Raw genomic sequence first — 11,026 nt, forward strand, 5'->3', positions numbered from 1 at the left:
ATTGTTGTTGACCTTTTATTATTATGTTTGGAGCCTCCATATTTTATTTAGGTCATTGATTGAAGTGGTAACATGATGGTAAAGTAAGATTGGACCAAAAACTTTAATTCGAACAATCTTCCTACGAACAACCGTCACTCTTTTGACCTTTTATTTTTCCACACTTTGAATTTGGGTGTGAGGCTAGAACCATTGGAAATCTTGTCTCCGGGGCTTCGATTTGGACATAAGGACGACCTAAACAGAGTCCGGATGGGAGAGTTATACCCGTTTGAAGCTTTAGTACCTGTGCTGGAAGCAGGTACACTCGAGCAAAAAAAGAGACGCTCGAGCGGACTGCGCGAATTCAGCAACTTAAAAAGTGATTTTTTAGATCATTCTCTCCACTTTTCTTTTCTCTCTTCCTTCCTCCCACCCTAGGTCCGAAAACCCTTGATCTCTTGGCCTAAATACCTTCCATTCATCAAAGATTTGGCCAAGATCGCTTACCAAAAAGTGAAGAACACATGAAGATCTCATCTTCCTACCGATTGAAGTTCGGATTTGCTAAGGATTTTTCCCAAAGTTTTGCTCTTTTGCTCGATTCTTGAGGTAAGGGTCCTAGTTCTTCTTCAATACTTGCATTAATAGATAGATTTGTGGTATTTTGGTCATATACATACAAAATCTACATTTTTTAGCATGTAGTGTTAAATCATGAAATTTGGGGGTTTAGAGTTTGAAATGTTGGGGTTTAATTGTTGGGTTAAGATTGTGGATTATGAATTTTAAGTGTATAATCAATGGGAAATTTGGAATAAAAAGTGGTGGTGTGAGAAGTTTTAATTTTTCTTGAAAACCCTAAGTTGATTCATGATGATAATTAATGATTTTACCCAAATTGAAAGTAGAATCATGAAATTGAGAGGTTGAATTGTAGATATACAAGTTTAATTGAATTTTGGAAGTGTTTGAAAATTATGTTAGAAATTAGCGATTGAACCTTTATTTTGGATGTTGTAAATCATGTTATAATATGAAATGAAATTTTGGGAAAAAGATTCGTTAATGATATGGATGGCATGAGACTTGGGATGAAAAGATGAAATGAGGATTTAAGAGTTCACCTTGAATTATGTTGAATTACATTTAGTGGTGTTAAATTGAAGCATGTTGAATAGTGTTGATTATGTTGAATTGCGTTGATTATGTTGGATTGTTTTGACTATGTTGAATTGTGTTGAACTAAGTTGAGTTGTGTTGGGTTGTGTTGAGTTTGGGTTGATAGTTGGAAAAAATGGGAGTTTTGCCCCAATTGGATCAAATTGTTATTTTGTATAAATAATTAAAATTGTCATTGTAAATGTGAAATCGGAAGATAATTAATGATGATGGTGGAGCTTGATATGTATTATCACTCCCAGTTGAGATTTTGGAAAAAGCATATCTTTAAAGGAATTTATGTATCAATTTAGATATATTTGTTTTGGGCTATCGGTGGATGATAGCTATGATTGTTATAGAAATTGCATGTTGACTAGGCAAACCGGACTATCTATAAATCATGCATATCATGGAGAATGCAATGGATTTTGAGGATTTAAACTATATGTTTTGGAAAGAGATTTTGGAAATTCTTGTGTTATGTTTTAAGTGCATTTGTTTCATTTGAAAATCATATTTTGGATCACATGTATTGTGCTACTTGAAATGAGTAAATAATATGATAAGTCTGAGAAATGGTTGTCATTGAATATGACTGTGTGTTTTAATACATTGTATATGTATGATTGTTTAGGAGGAGAAAGGGGATGTACTTTATGTGTGATTGTGTGATTAAATACATTGTATATGTATATTTGTTTGGGAGGAGAAATGGGATGAACTCCACTGTTTGGGAGGAGAAAGGGGATGGACTCCATTATAACTAAGTTGGCCGGAGTGTCCTGAGTGAAAGTCCCGAAATTTATACATGGGTGCCGATTTCGCAGACGAAATTTCCGTAAAATGGCAGTTTGAAGTGTTTATGTGTGTTTTGTATGATTGGAAAACCACTGAGTTGTAGTCTCAATTTGGTTGTTATGAAATAATGAAATTGACTCATGAATTGAGAAGAATAAATGAATTGAAAATGAACTGAAGGAAAATGGACTAAGGATTGAAATTGGCATCATGTAGGTAATTGGATTAGGGGCTAGTGATGATGAACTCCATGGATTGCTTGTGGCAAAAGGGAAGATTATGAGTTTTGTTTTGTAAGTAATTGAGAAATTGAATTAAAAATGGGTTTGTAATTCTTGTGTTATGTTGAACCCTAATCCTTTGGATTTTGATGTTATGGAGTATGATAATTGAAAATGGAAATGAAATGTGTAATATTAGAATAGAAATGAAATGTGAAATATTAAAATGGAAACGAAATGAGAAATAATTTGGAATCGAGTTTATAAATTTAAGATGATGTTCTTCTTTAAGTGTACTTGTTTTCAAAGAGAATTTATGGCTTCCTAATGGTGAGAGACTACATTTATGGCGGGGAGTTTTCTTAAATGTTCAAGAGAAATTTTAAGAAAAGATACTTTTCGTGTAATATTTTGAACTTACAAAATGTCACCTTACTATATGGTATCACTCTGCATCCATGATCATTTCTATGTATGTGTTAGCTATTGTTGCAGAACTATGAGATTCTTACTGGGCATTAGTGCTCACCCCTCGTTGTTTCATTCTTTTTCAAGAAGAGAATTTCGGATTCATTAGTTGAAGAGTATGGATTCCATGTACCTTTTTGTATGAATTTTAGCATAGATGTTAAAGGAATGAAAAATGCATCATGTGGCTTGTAATTATTTATTTGTAGCTTCGTGGTAGAAGCTTGGCATGTATTATTGCATTGTTGTTTTCAATGAGAGAGAGAACGTATATTATTATGTTTCTATCACCTAAGGGTAATAGATATGAAAAAAAAATGGACCTAAATTATAGGCTTTGGTAATATTTTTGATTAATTAAAATGTTGGGGCGTGACAAAAAGTATATACAAAGGAATTAAATAAAAAGTTTTTAACTGTGCTTACATATATTACAAAATGAAAAAACTTGAAAAACTAAGTTCTTGAATTCTTTGACCATATTTTGCATCTCTCTCAGAAATTTCTGACCTGAAAAATAAAAACACAAATTAATTTAGAAACTGATAGAAGCATATGAATAAACTAACTATTTGTAGAGACTGTTCTAGTCTTACAAAAGATAAAGTCAGACCTTTTCTCATCACACTGACTCTTCATCTCCTGCATCAATAGAAAAAGAATAACCACTTTGATTGTTACTAGTATAAATGTTTGGATTACCATATAGATATGACATATACATAGAATAAATAAATCCAAAATGAAAATCTTAAATGCATGACCAGATATTTTAAAGTCATAAAACCAAATATATATAGAATTAACAAATCCAAAATGAAATCTTGAAGTAATTATGTATTCCTCACCAATTAAAGAAATTGTTTTTTAGCAATTTAAAGAACGGAAGTTATAGCATACTTACATGTTGGATTTCAACTTATATTCTTTAGGACAAAATTAATCCATTCAACTCTCACTTCATCAAGTTCGGTTTCTGTGCAAGTCTTTTTTTCCATTAAACTGTGAGAGGTTATTTAGAAACAATTAGATAATGAAGAAGATGTACAAGTATCATGAATATAATATAGTAATAAAAGTTAGAATTTATCTCACATTTTGTGTTCTTAGGATGCCTTGATCTCTAATAAGGTCTTTCATATACCTCATTACATTAAACTCACATTCCATGTTTGTGGGTTGTTGCGGGGACCACATGAAAGCATTTTCATTATTATTAGAAACTACATATAAAGTATTATAATCAAGCTAAGCAACCATTAGCATAAATATAAGTATGATAAAATTAGAGAAAATGATATTAATTACCTGAACAACTTTCCAAAATGGATTGGTCCCCCTCCTCTTTTGGGTAGTTTCATAAATTTTCAAAGCACTTTACAAAAGAAATTTCGATAGTCAAAATATTTTTAGGGTAGCTCAAATTGCTTAAAAATGTATGAACCAGCCAAACTTACGTGTTAATTGCAATTTCAAGGGTTGTGTTTATTTTAGAATTAATCGGATCAAGCAAGTACACAATCATCAATGTTAGATCAATGACTAACAATATTCAATGGTACCTACAATTGAACAAGTCACAAGTATAAGCCTACTAAGTTTAATATCCTTTGAACACATGAAATAAATAGTTTTAGATAATTACCCAATATTTGTTCTAGCAGAGCCTCCTCTAATTGAATTATCCTAATGGAGAAAAAAACTTAATGATTGATTGGATTAACTAAAGTACTTTTCAAAAATTGAAAATAGAAGATAAAAATGATGCATGAAAATTAAAGGTGAAGGATAAAATTAAGAATTGAATTTTTTTTTTTTTAAAAAAAGTAGATGATAGCAGATTTTGTATAAGCTAAGAAATTGAATTCAAAAAATTACTGTCACCTCTTTCATAAAATTAAAAAGCTAAGAAAAGGAAAAAAATTCAATTTAACTAATTAAATCTAAACATCTTCTATTATGGGGAATACTATATCTGGATGAACTATTAGATTCAGATAAAAGATCTATAATGGGGCCCATTCCCAAGGCAGAGTAATTGTTCAAATTCCAAAGGCGATACTGCTCATATGTCATGAAATGTAATGCTGCATAGGGAACAATCCGAAGGACACTAGCTCCATTTCCTCTAAAAGAGATAATAAACATGAGTTTAAACAACATTATCAGGAGTTTTTTTTTTTTGCATGAGTAACATTGTCTGGGAAATATATCAAAAGGTGAACAATGAAATTTAATCAAAACTTATTTGTAGAATCCTAGAACACCCTCATGCTTCAGTAACTTCTCTAATCATTGATAGACCCCTAGAGAATGGAACCCTTCAGTTCTAGTCTATAAATATCCAAAGATAGAGGGAATTAGGAAAATATAAAAGTAATGTCTAGAAATAGTAGATACTATGAAAATTTGGCAATTGGAGTAGGCTGATTTAGATCACATGGTCAGAATGTGATGAGGTAGTTTTATACGCAATAGTAATTTAGAAATAGCAGATAGTGAGAAAATTAGGCAATTAGAACAAAGAAGTGAACACTTGCTTTCAAAATTATATATATATATATATATATATTGGAACCAACAATGTATAGACATGGATTTGGGTACAGTGTTCAAGTATCAAATCTTCACAAATTTAAATCTTATGACATTGAAATATGTATCTAAATATTAAATATAGTTACAAGGATGCGTCATAGACACACACACACACATATTGCATATTATATAATATTATAAATTATGTAGAAATGTATATGAAATTAGATAGGATCTAGGAGAAAAATATGAAGTTTCTGTCTTTTATCTATAAAAATATTCTATTACTAAGAACTGTGAGTTCTTATTCAAATATAATAAAAAAATTACATAATCGAAGGGTTCAAATTAAATATGGTGTTGGACACACATTCACGCTCATACCCGTCTTTTGACATTGAAATATGTATCTAAATATTAAATATAGTTACAAGGATACGTCATAGACACACACATATATGTATATATATTACATATTATATAATATTATAAATTATGTAGAAATGTATATGAAATTAGATAGAATCTAGGAGAAAAATATGAAATTTCTATCTTTTATCTATAAAAATATTCTATTACTAAGAACTGTGAGTACTTATTCAAATATAATAAAAAAATTACATAATCGAAGTGTTCAAATCAAATATGGTGTCGGACACACATTCAAACTCATACCCTTGTCATATTCAGTGAATCCGAGTATTTTAAATATTCTCACAAGGGAGCGGGAGACAAAAAATTCATATGCCATGGGTACACCAACCGACCTAGTGTACTAAGCTTTCTAAGAAAGACGGTCCACAATTCAGGGGAAGAGAAAGTTTAGAGTGTACTAAGCTCTCTCACAAGGGGTATTCATTACTGTAATGAAAATAAAGGGAAAAGAAAAGAAAAGAAAAGAAAATTACAGGCAGCACAACTATATCTAATAAATAGAATTACATTTCTCTATGCAGTAAGAAATTAGGTAGGCCAAAGCAAATCATGGATTGCTAGACACCCCCCAAACCTATAAATAAACTCCAAGCAAGGTATGAGAACTATGAAAATAGACTAACACTAATTGAGGAGAATTATGCAAATCACAGAAATTGAGGAAGCAGCGTAGATAAGTAGACAAAATATTCTAGTCCCAAAATGGGAAACACAAAAACCAAAGCTAAAATTGAAGGGCCACTCTACAAAACTAACATATAAAAGCATCTTTCCCAGAAATATAAAGCTAATCTAGAAACAAAAGGAGCAACTATTGATCCAAATGCTAGCAACACTTTTCTAGTCCCAAAATGGGAAACACAAAAAACAAAGCTAAAATTGAAGGACCATCTACAAAACTAACATAAAAGCTTATTTCCCAAAAATAGAAAGCTAATCAAGAAACAGCCAATAGTAACTAATTTTATCCAATGCTAGCAACAATTTTCTGTCCACTTAAGTATTTTCATTTATTTCTTTACAAGCAATAAATTCTGAGGCACCATTCAAAATGATGCCTGAGATCATGTGGTGTATGTTGTTTGTTAATGACATAGCTTTAGTTGTCCAAACTACAGGTGAATTTAATGTCAGAATTGTGTGAGAATTATAATCTAAAAGTTTTGTATCAAGTAGGACTAAGAGTACCAGAAGTACAAATTTACAAAACTACAAATACGAAGGAAATTGCACTTAAAGAAAAATAATTGTAAAAGAAAGAAGCTTATACAGGCAGCTGCCTGATTCAAAATTGCACACCAGATAATTGATTCAGTATCTGTAAACATGTAAATGGGCACTCCAGAACTCCATGCATGATTTTATGTCCCCAGTGAAAAATAAGGTATGGTGCAGGTTCTCTAAATCAAAGTTTTATTAGTCTCCACAAAGTCACTCTGCACAAATCTTCCCATAGCAATCAGTTTCAAAATAGATCCAAACCAACCCTCTTGTCGTTTCTACCATGGTGCTCTTCGTGTCTGTACCCATTTTTTTATCATTATGCCTAAAATGTCAGTTGAGGTTTCGCTTAGTGTTTTAAAATGCTCTAGGCGTACCAAGAATGAGGATGTTTGGTGGATTTAGCATTGCATAAAAACCTAAGCCATAAATCTAAACAAAGCCATGTTTAAACTAGCAGCTTGTTTCAAGCTCAAAAAGATCGAAACACTTGCAGAACAGTAGAAGAGTGAATCTAACAGGAACTAACCTTGTTATACAACCCTATGTATGGAAGAAGCCATCCAAACCCGTCTAGGAGCAAGCTGTAACTGCAGATTTTCAATGCTTCTCTTGTCTTTGTTGGGCAAGTCAAATGCTTCTGCTGTTGGATGAGAAAGAATAGTCACCAAAAATAAGTTTTGACCAAACATAGCTTCTTCTACAACTGTACAATATCATAATTAACAGGAAACAAAACCGAAATAACATTTTAATATTACCCATTTGAGTTAGAAGGTATTGCAAGTCCCCATGAAAGTAATGTTATCACTGGCAAATAATGGTCAACATATTGATTCAAGGGAAACATACCAGAAACTAATTTATGTCATGGACAAAACATGGAGTCAACCTACAAACATTTATTAAAAGAGTTTCATAGTCTGAATAAATAGGAATACCATATTTCAAGTCATCAGAAAAGTTAATGATAGATGGGGGAGCTTGCAGCAGCTGGAATCGAATTGCCTGCGTAGTGCTCTGTGCAATTAAAAAAAAAGAAATCAGCAAACACTATGATGTCTCTATTAGAAGGCATTTTCTTACTAATACTTCAAAGTCTGCTTTGCAATTACAAGGTTAGGTTGGGCTAGTCCTAAGTTAAATGACCCCAAATCACAAATCAAGGCCAATGACACCAAACACTATGAGGTCTCTATCAAATTTGGAACCAAGAAAAGCAAATTAATGCATATTGTTTGTCATGCTCTTTCAGGATATACCAGTCAAGGAAAACATTTTGTGATTTCCATGTACATTGAATTTTAGTCAGGCATATTATCAAACAAATGGTATGCCTAATTTGATAAATGCACTAACAAACACGGAAAGCATACAAATCAGTTCAACACTTCCATACCTTGTTGTCCGGATTCGCAGCACATCAGTGACCAACATGAAAACACAAAAGTGAATGGAATTACAAATAGCAACAGAACATAGAGAAAAAGGGGTACAAAACACAAGCAAATGAAGAACAAACGTATGGGTTGAGTGTGCCTGTTGTTGAAAGAGTGAGCTGTGAGATTCATACACTGTGGGTTGAGTGTTGAGAGCATATATGGAGTGAAATTACGTTAATTTTGTGTGTTATTTTGCAGGTGCAGTTGGATTTGAGGATTGTGAGGATTACTAAAATGTGGGTTGAGTGGTGTGAGACCATATATCTGCAGGTTTATACTAATTTTTTCTTTTTCCTGTCTATGTGTATCTTCTATTGCAGGTCCAAGATGGAGCATTGTTAGTTTGAGTGTTATATGGTTCGTAAAAGTGGGTTGAGTGTAGTGAGACCAAAATTGTGTGTAGATTCCCCAAGTACCTGCTTTTCTTGATGGGTGTGAGGCACATTTGTGGGTTGAGTGACTTAGGAATTCATTGTGTGGTGAGATTTGGTTATGCAGGTTTTGTATTATCTGGATATGATGCCTACTCATGTGGAGTGTCATACTCAGGTTTGCTAAAATCAATGGTGATAGAGGGGAGTCTGCAGACATAAAAACCAGGCTGCATGTTATGCCAATCAAGTGCTCTCTCCTCATGGGATATTCTTGTATTTCTTTATGTAGAATGGAGTTGTTTACTATTTCTATGTTGGTACCTCAAATATGGAATTGGTTAGGCTACACTCTGGCGGTCTGTTCGACACATTCTGCTGGAGTGTGATGTGATCTGCTGTGTAAATCTATCCAGGTGCCATGCCTGCCTGCTGTTACTGTCTATGAATTCTGGTATGTGTTGTGTTTGCTTTAGTTTAGCTGCTATGAATAGCTGCCCAGGTGCTGTGTGTGAGTGTGTCTTTGCCTTGCTGCTGTTGATTCTGCCTTGCTGCTGCTAGCTCTGTTTGCTGGCTGTTTAGCAACTGCCTAGGTGTTGTGTGTGAGTGTGCGTCGCTATTTCTGTAGATGCTGCCTCACATGTACTGTGGCCATTTTGTTGGAGTTGTTTTTTGTTTGTTGGGTTTGAGTTGGTTTTTATTTTCTTCCTTAGGTTTTGATAGTTTTGTTTGTTTTGCTGGGTTGCATAGTCATGTTAGGGCCTGGGGCGTGCTCCTGTAATCTTGTATATATGTCTATTATTATTTAGTTTGTTTAGTCAAATATCATTGTAAAAAAATAAAAAACAAAAAACCACCTTTATTAACTGCCGAGTGTCTCAATGGTTACGGAAATTGTGATGTATGCTTGGCACTACCTTCATTTAGAATTATTTTAAAGAAGGAATCTTCTGTTAAGGTGTGTTTAGGACAAATAAACTGAGGAAAGCCATTGGCCAACACTATTTCTTATGTCATTGTATAAAAATATCTTACGTTGTAAAACACCAATTGAAGTAATTCATTGATATTAAAGTAAGACCAAAACTTCTGACAAAGAAGCAAAATATATATTGAAAATCCACACTTCCAAATAAAAAATCCACTCATTAATCCTAACAAACTACCAGCTGTTGCTCAATGTGGAGTGAGAAAAGAAAATAAATGATTGTGTTTAGTAAGAAAGCGAAGTTGGTGATTTATGGATATGGGTGGCATTTCTTTTTCTTCTTTTGTATTTCAATGGACAATCTTGGTGTTATGAAAAATACATCAACCAATCCATTTGTTTCTCACCGAAGTGGTGAGAAATGAAACACATAAAATAAGAGAGTTCTCTTTCTCTCCATTTCTCACCCAAGTTATAAACCAAACTTGATAAGGAGATCTCCTCCTCATTTTCTTATCATTTCTCACCAAATCATTTGATTAAACTGACAGTAAGTGGTATCTCCTACCACTTCCAAAGAGAGATGCGTAGGTTTCAGTACCAGCTGCGACATACTGGTGTGTTTGTGTGTGTTACTTATCTCCACAACAAAAAAATAGATTAAAATACACTAATATAAATATTTAAACTACAACAACAAATACTAGTAGTCCAAGGCAAACCTGATAAGATCCCACACCATAAACCTCCTCCCAAGACAACAAGAAGCTAATATGGTCTCATTCTTTGGATTCTACCCAACTTGAAAAACCTCTTCCCTGTCGTAAAAAAATAAAAATCGAGTTCCACATGATACATATTAATACATGATTTCACGAACACACACACAGTTAAAGAAACCTAATATAGTCTTAATAACAAAGACAAAGAAATAATTAAATCTACAAGAGCTCCAAAGGTACATACTGCATAAAGTAAAATACCAAGGAGCGAACTCTCACTTGTGACAGTTGAAGGTGTGGAGAGCAGTAGAGAGCTTGAACAGATCAAATAACTTTGCAGTTTTATCTGTAGACCCCGTTGCCACAACCCATTCATTAAAGGGATTGAAAGCTAAGCAATTAACCTAAAATCAATTAATGAAAAGTAATTTAAGTCCTATCCAAAATGTAGCAACCTCATAGGGCAACCATTTAATATTAAGGGCAACCACAACAATACATAGCAAAAAATAAAAAACTATGTAAATTTGTTAGTGGAAGGTAATATAAGCGGCAGTTTGCATTTCAGAGATTCACTCAAAGTTGAGAAAAGTATCTACAAGCCAATCTAGCCCAAGCAAATTATGATAGATGTCTAAAAATGATAGAATTGGTATCTATTTGTGATTTGAAAAGAACACTCTCCTCTCAACATATTTGTGCCAGCAACCGAGAGCACAAACAGAACCAAAAAAGGTCT

General features: G+C 33.0%; 1 long non-coding RNA gene across 2 annotated transcripts; it reads right to left on the minus strand.

Moving 5' to 3' along the window:
* Positions 1–3,006: 3,006 nt before the first annotated feature.
* Positions 3,007–9,394, minus strand: LOC114317538 (uncharacterized). 2 transcript variants are annotated; one of them, XR_014330648.1, is made up of 10 exons: positions 8,224–8,362; positions 7,766–7,844; positions 7,354–7,467; positions 4,276–4,316; positions 4,088–4,192; positions 3,939–4,005; positions 3,726–3,853; positions 3,535–3,632; positions 3,244–3,272; positions 3,007–3,140 (listed from the first exon to the last, which is right to left on the minus strand). It is a non-coding gene; the product is annotated as an uncharacterized LOC114317538 (long non-coding RNA). The 2 variants fall into 2 exon arrangements; XR_014330649.1 differs by lacking the exons at positions 4,088–4,192; positions 4,276–4,316; positions 8,224–8,362 and adding an exon at positions 8,962–9,394.
* Between the last annotated feature and the right edge of the window lie 1,632 nt (positions 9,395–11,026).

The sequence above is a fragment of the Camellia sinensis genome, chromosome 5 (genome assembly GCF_055761805.1).
Source record: "Camellia sinensis isolate YWXY chromosome 5, ASM5576180v1, whole genome shotgun sequence".
NCBI lineage: Eukaryota > Viridiplantae > Streptophyta > Magnoliopsida > Ericales > Theaceae > Camellia > Camellia sinensis.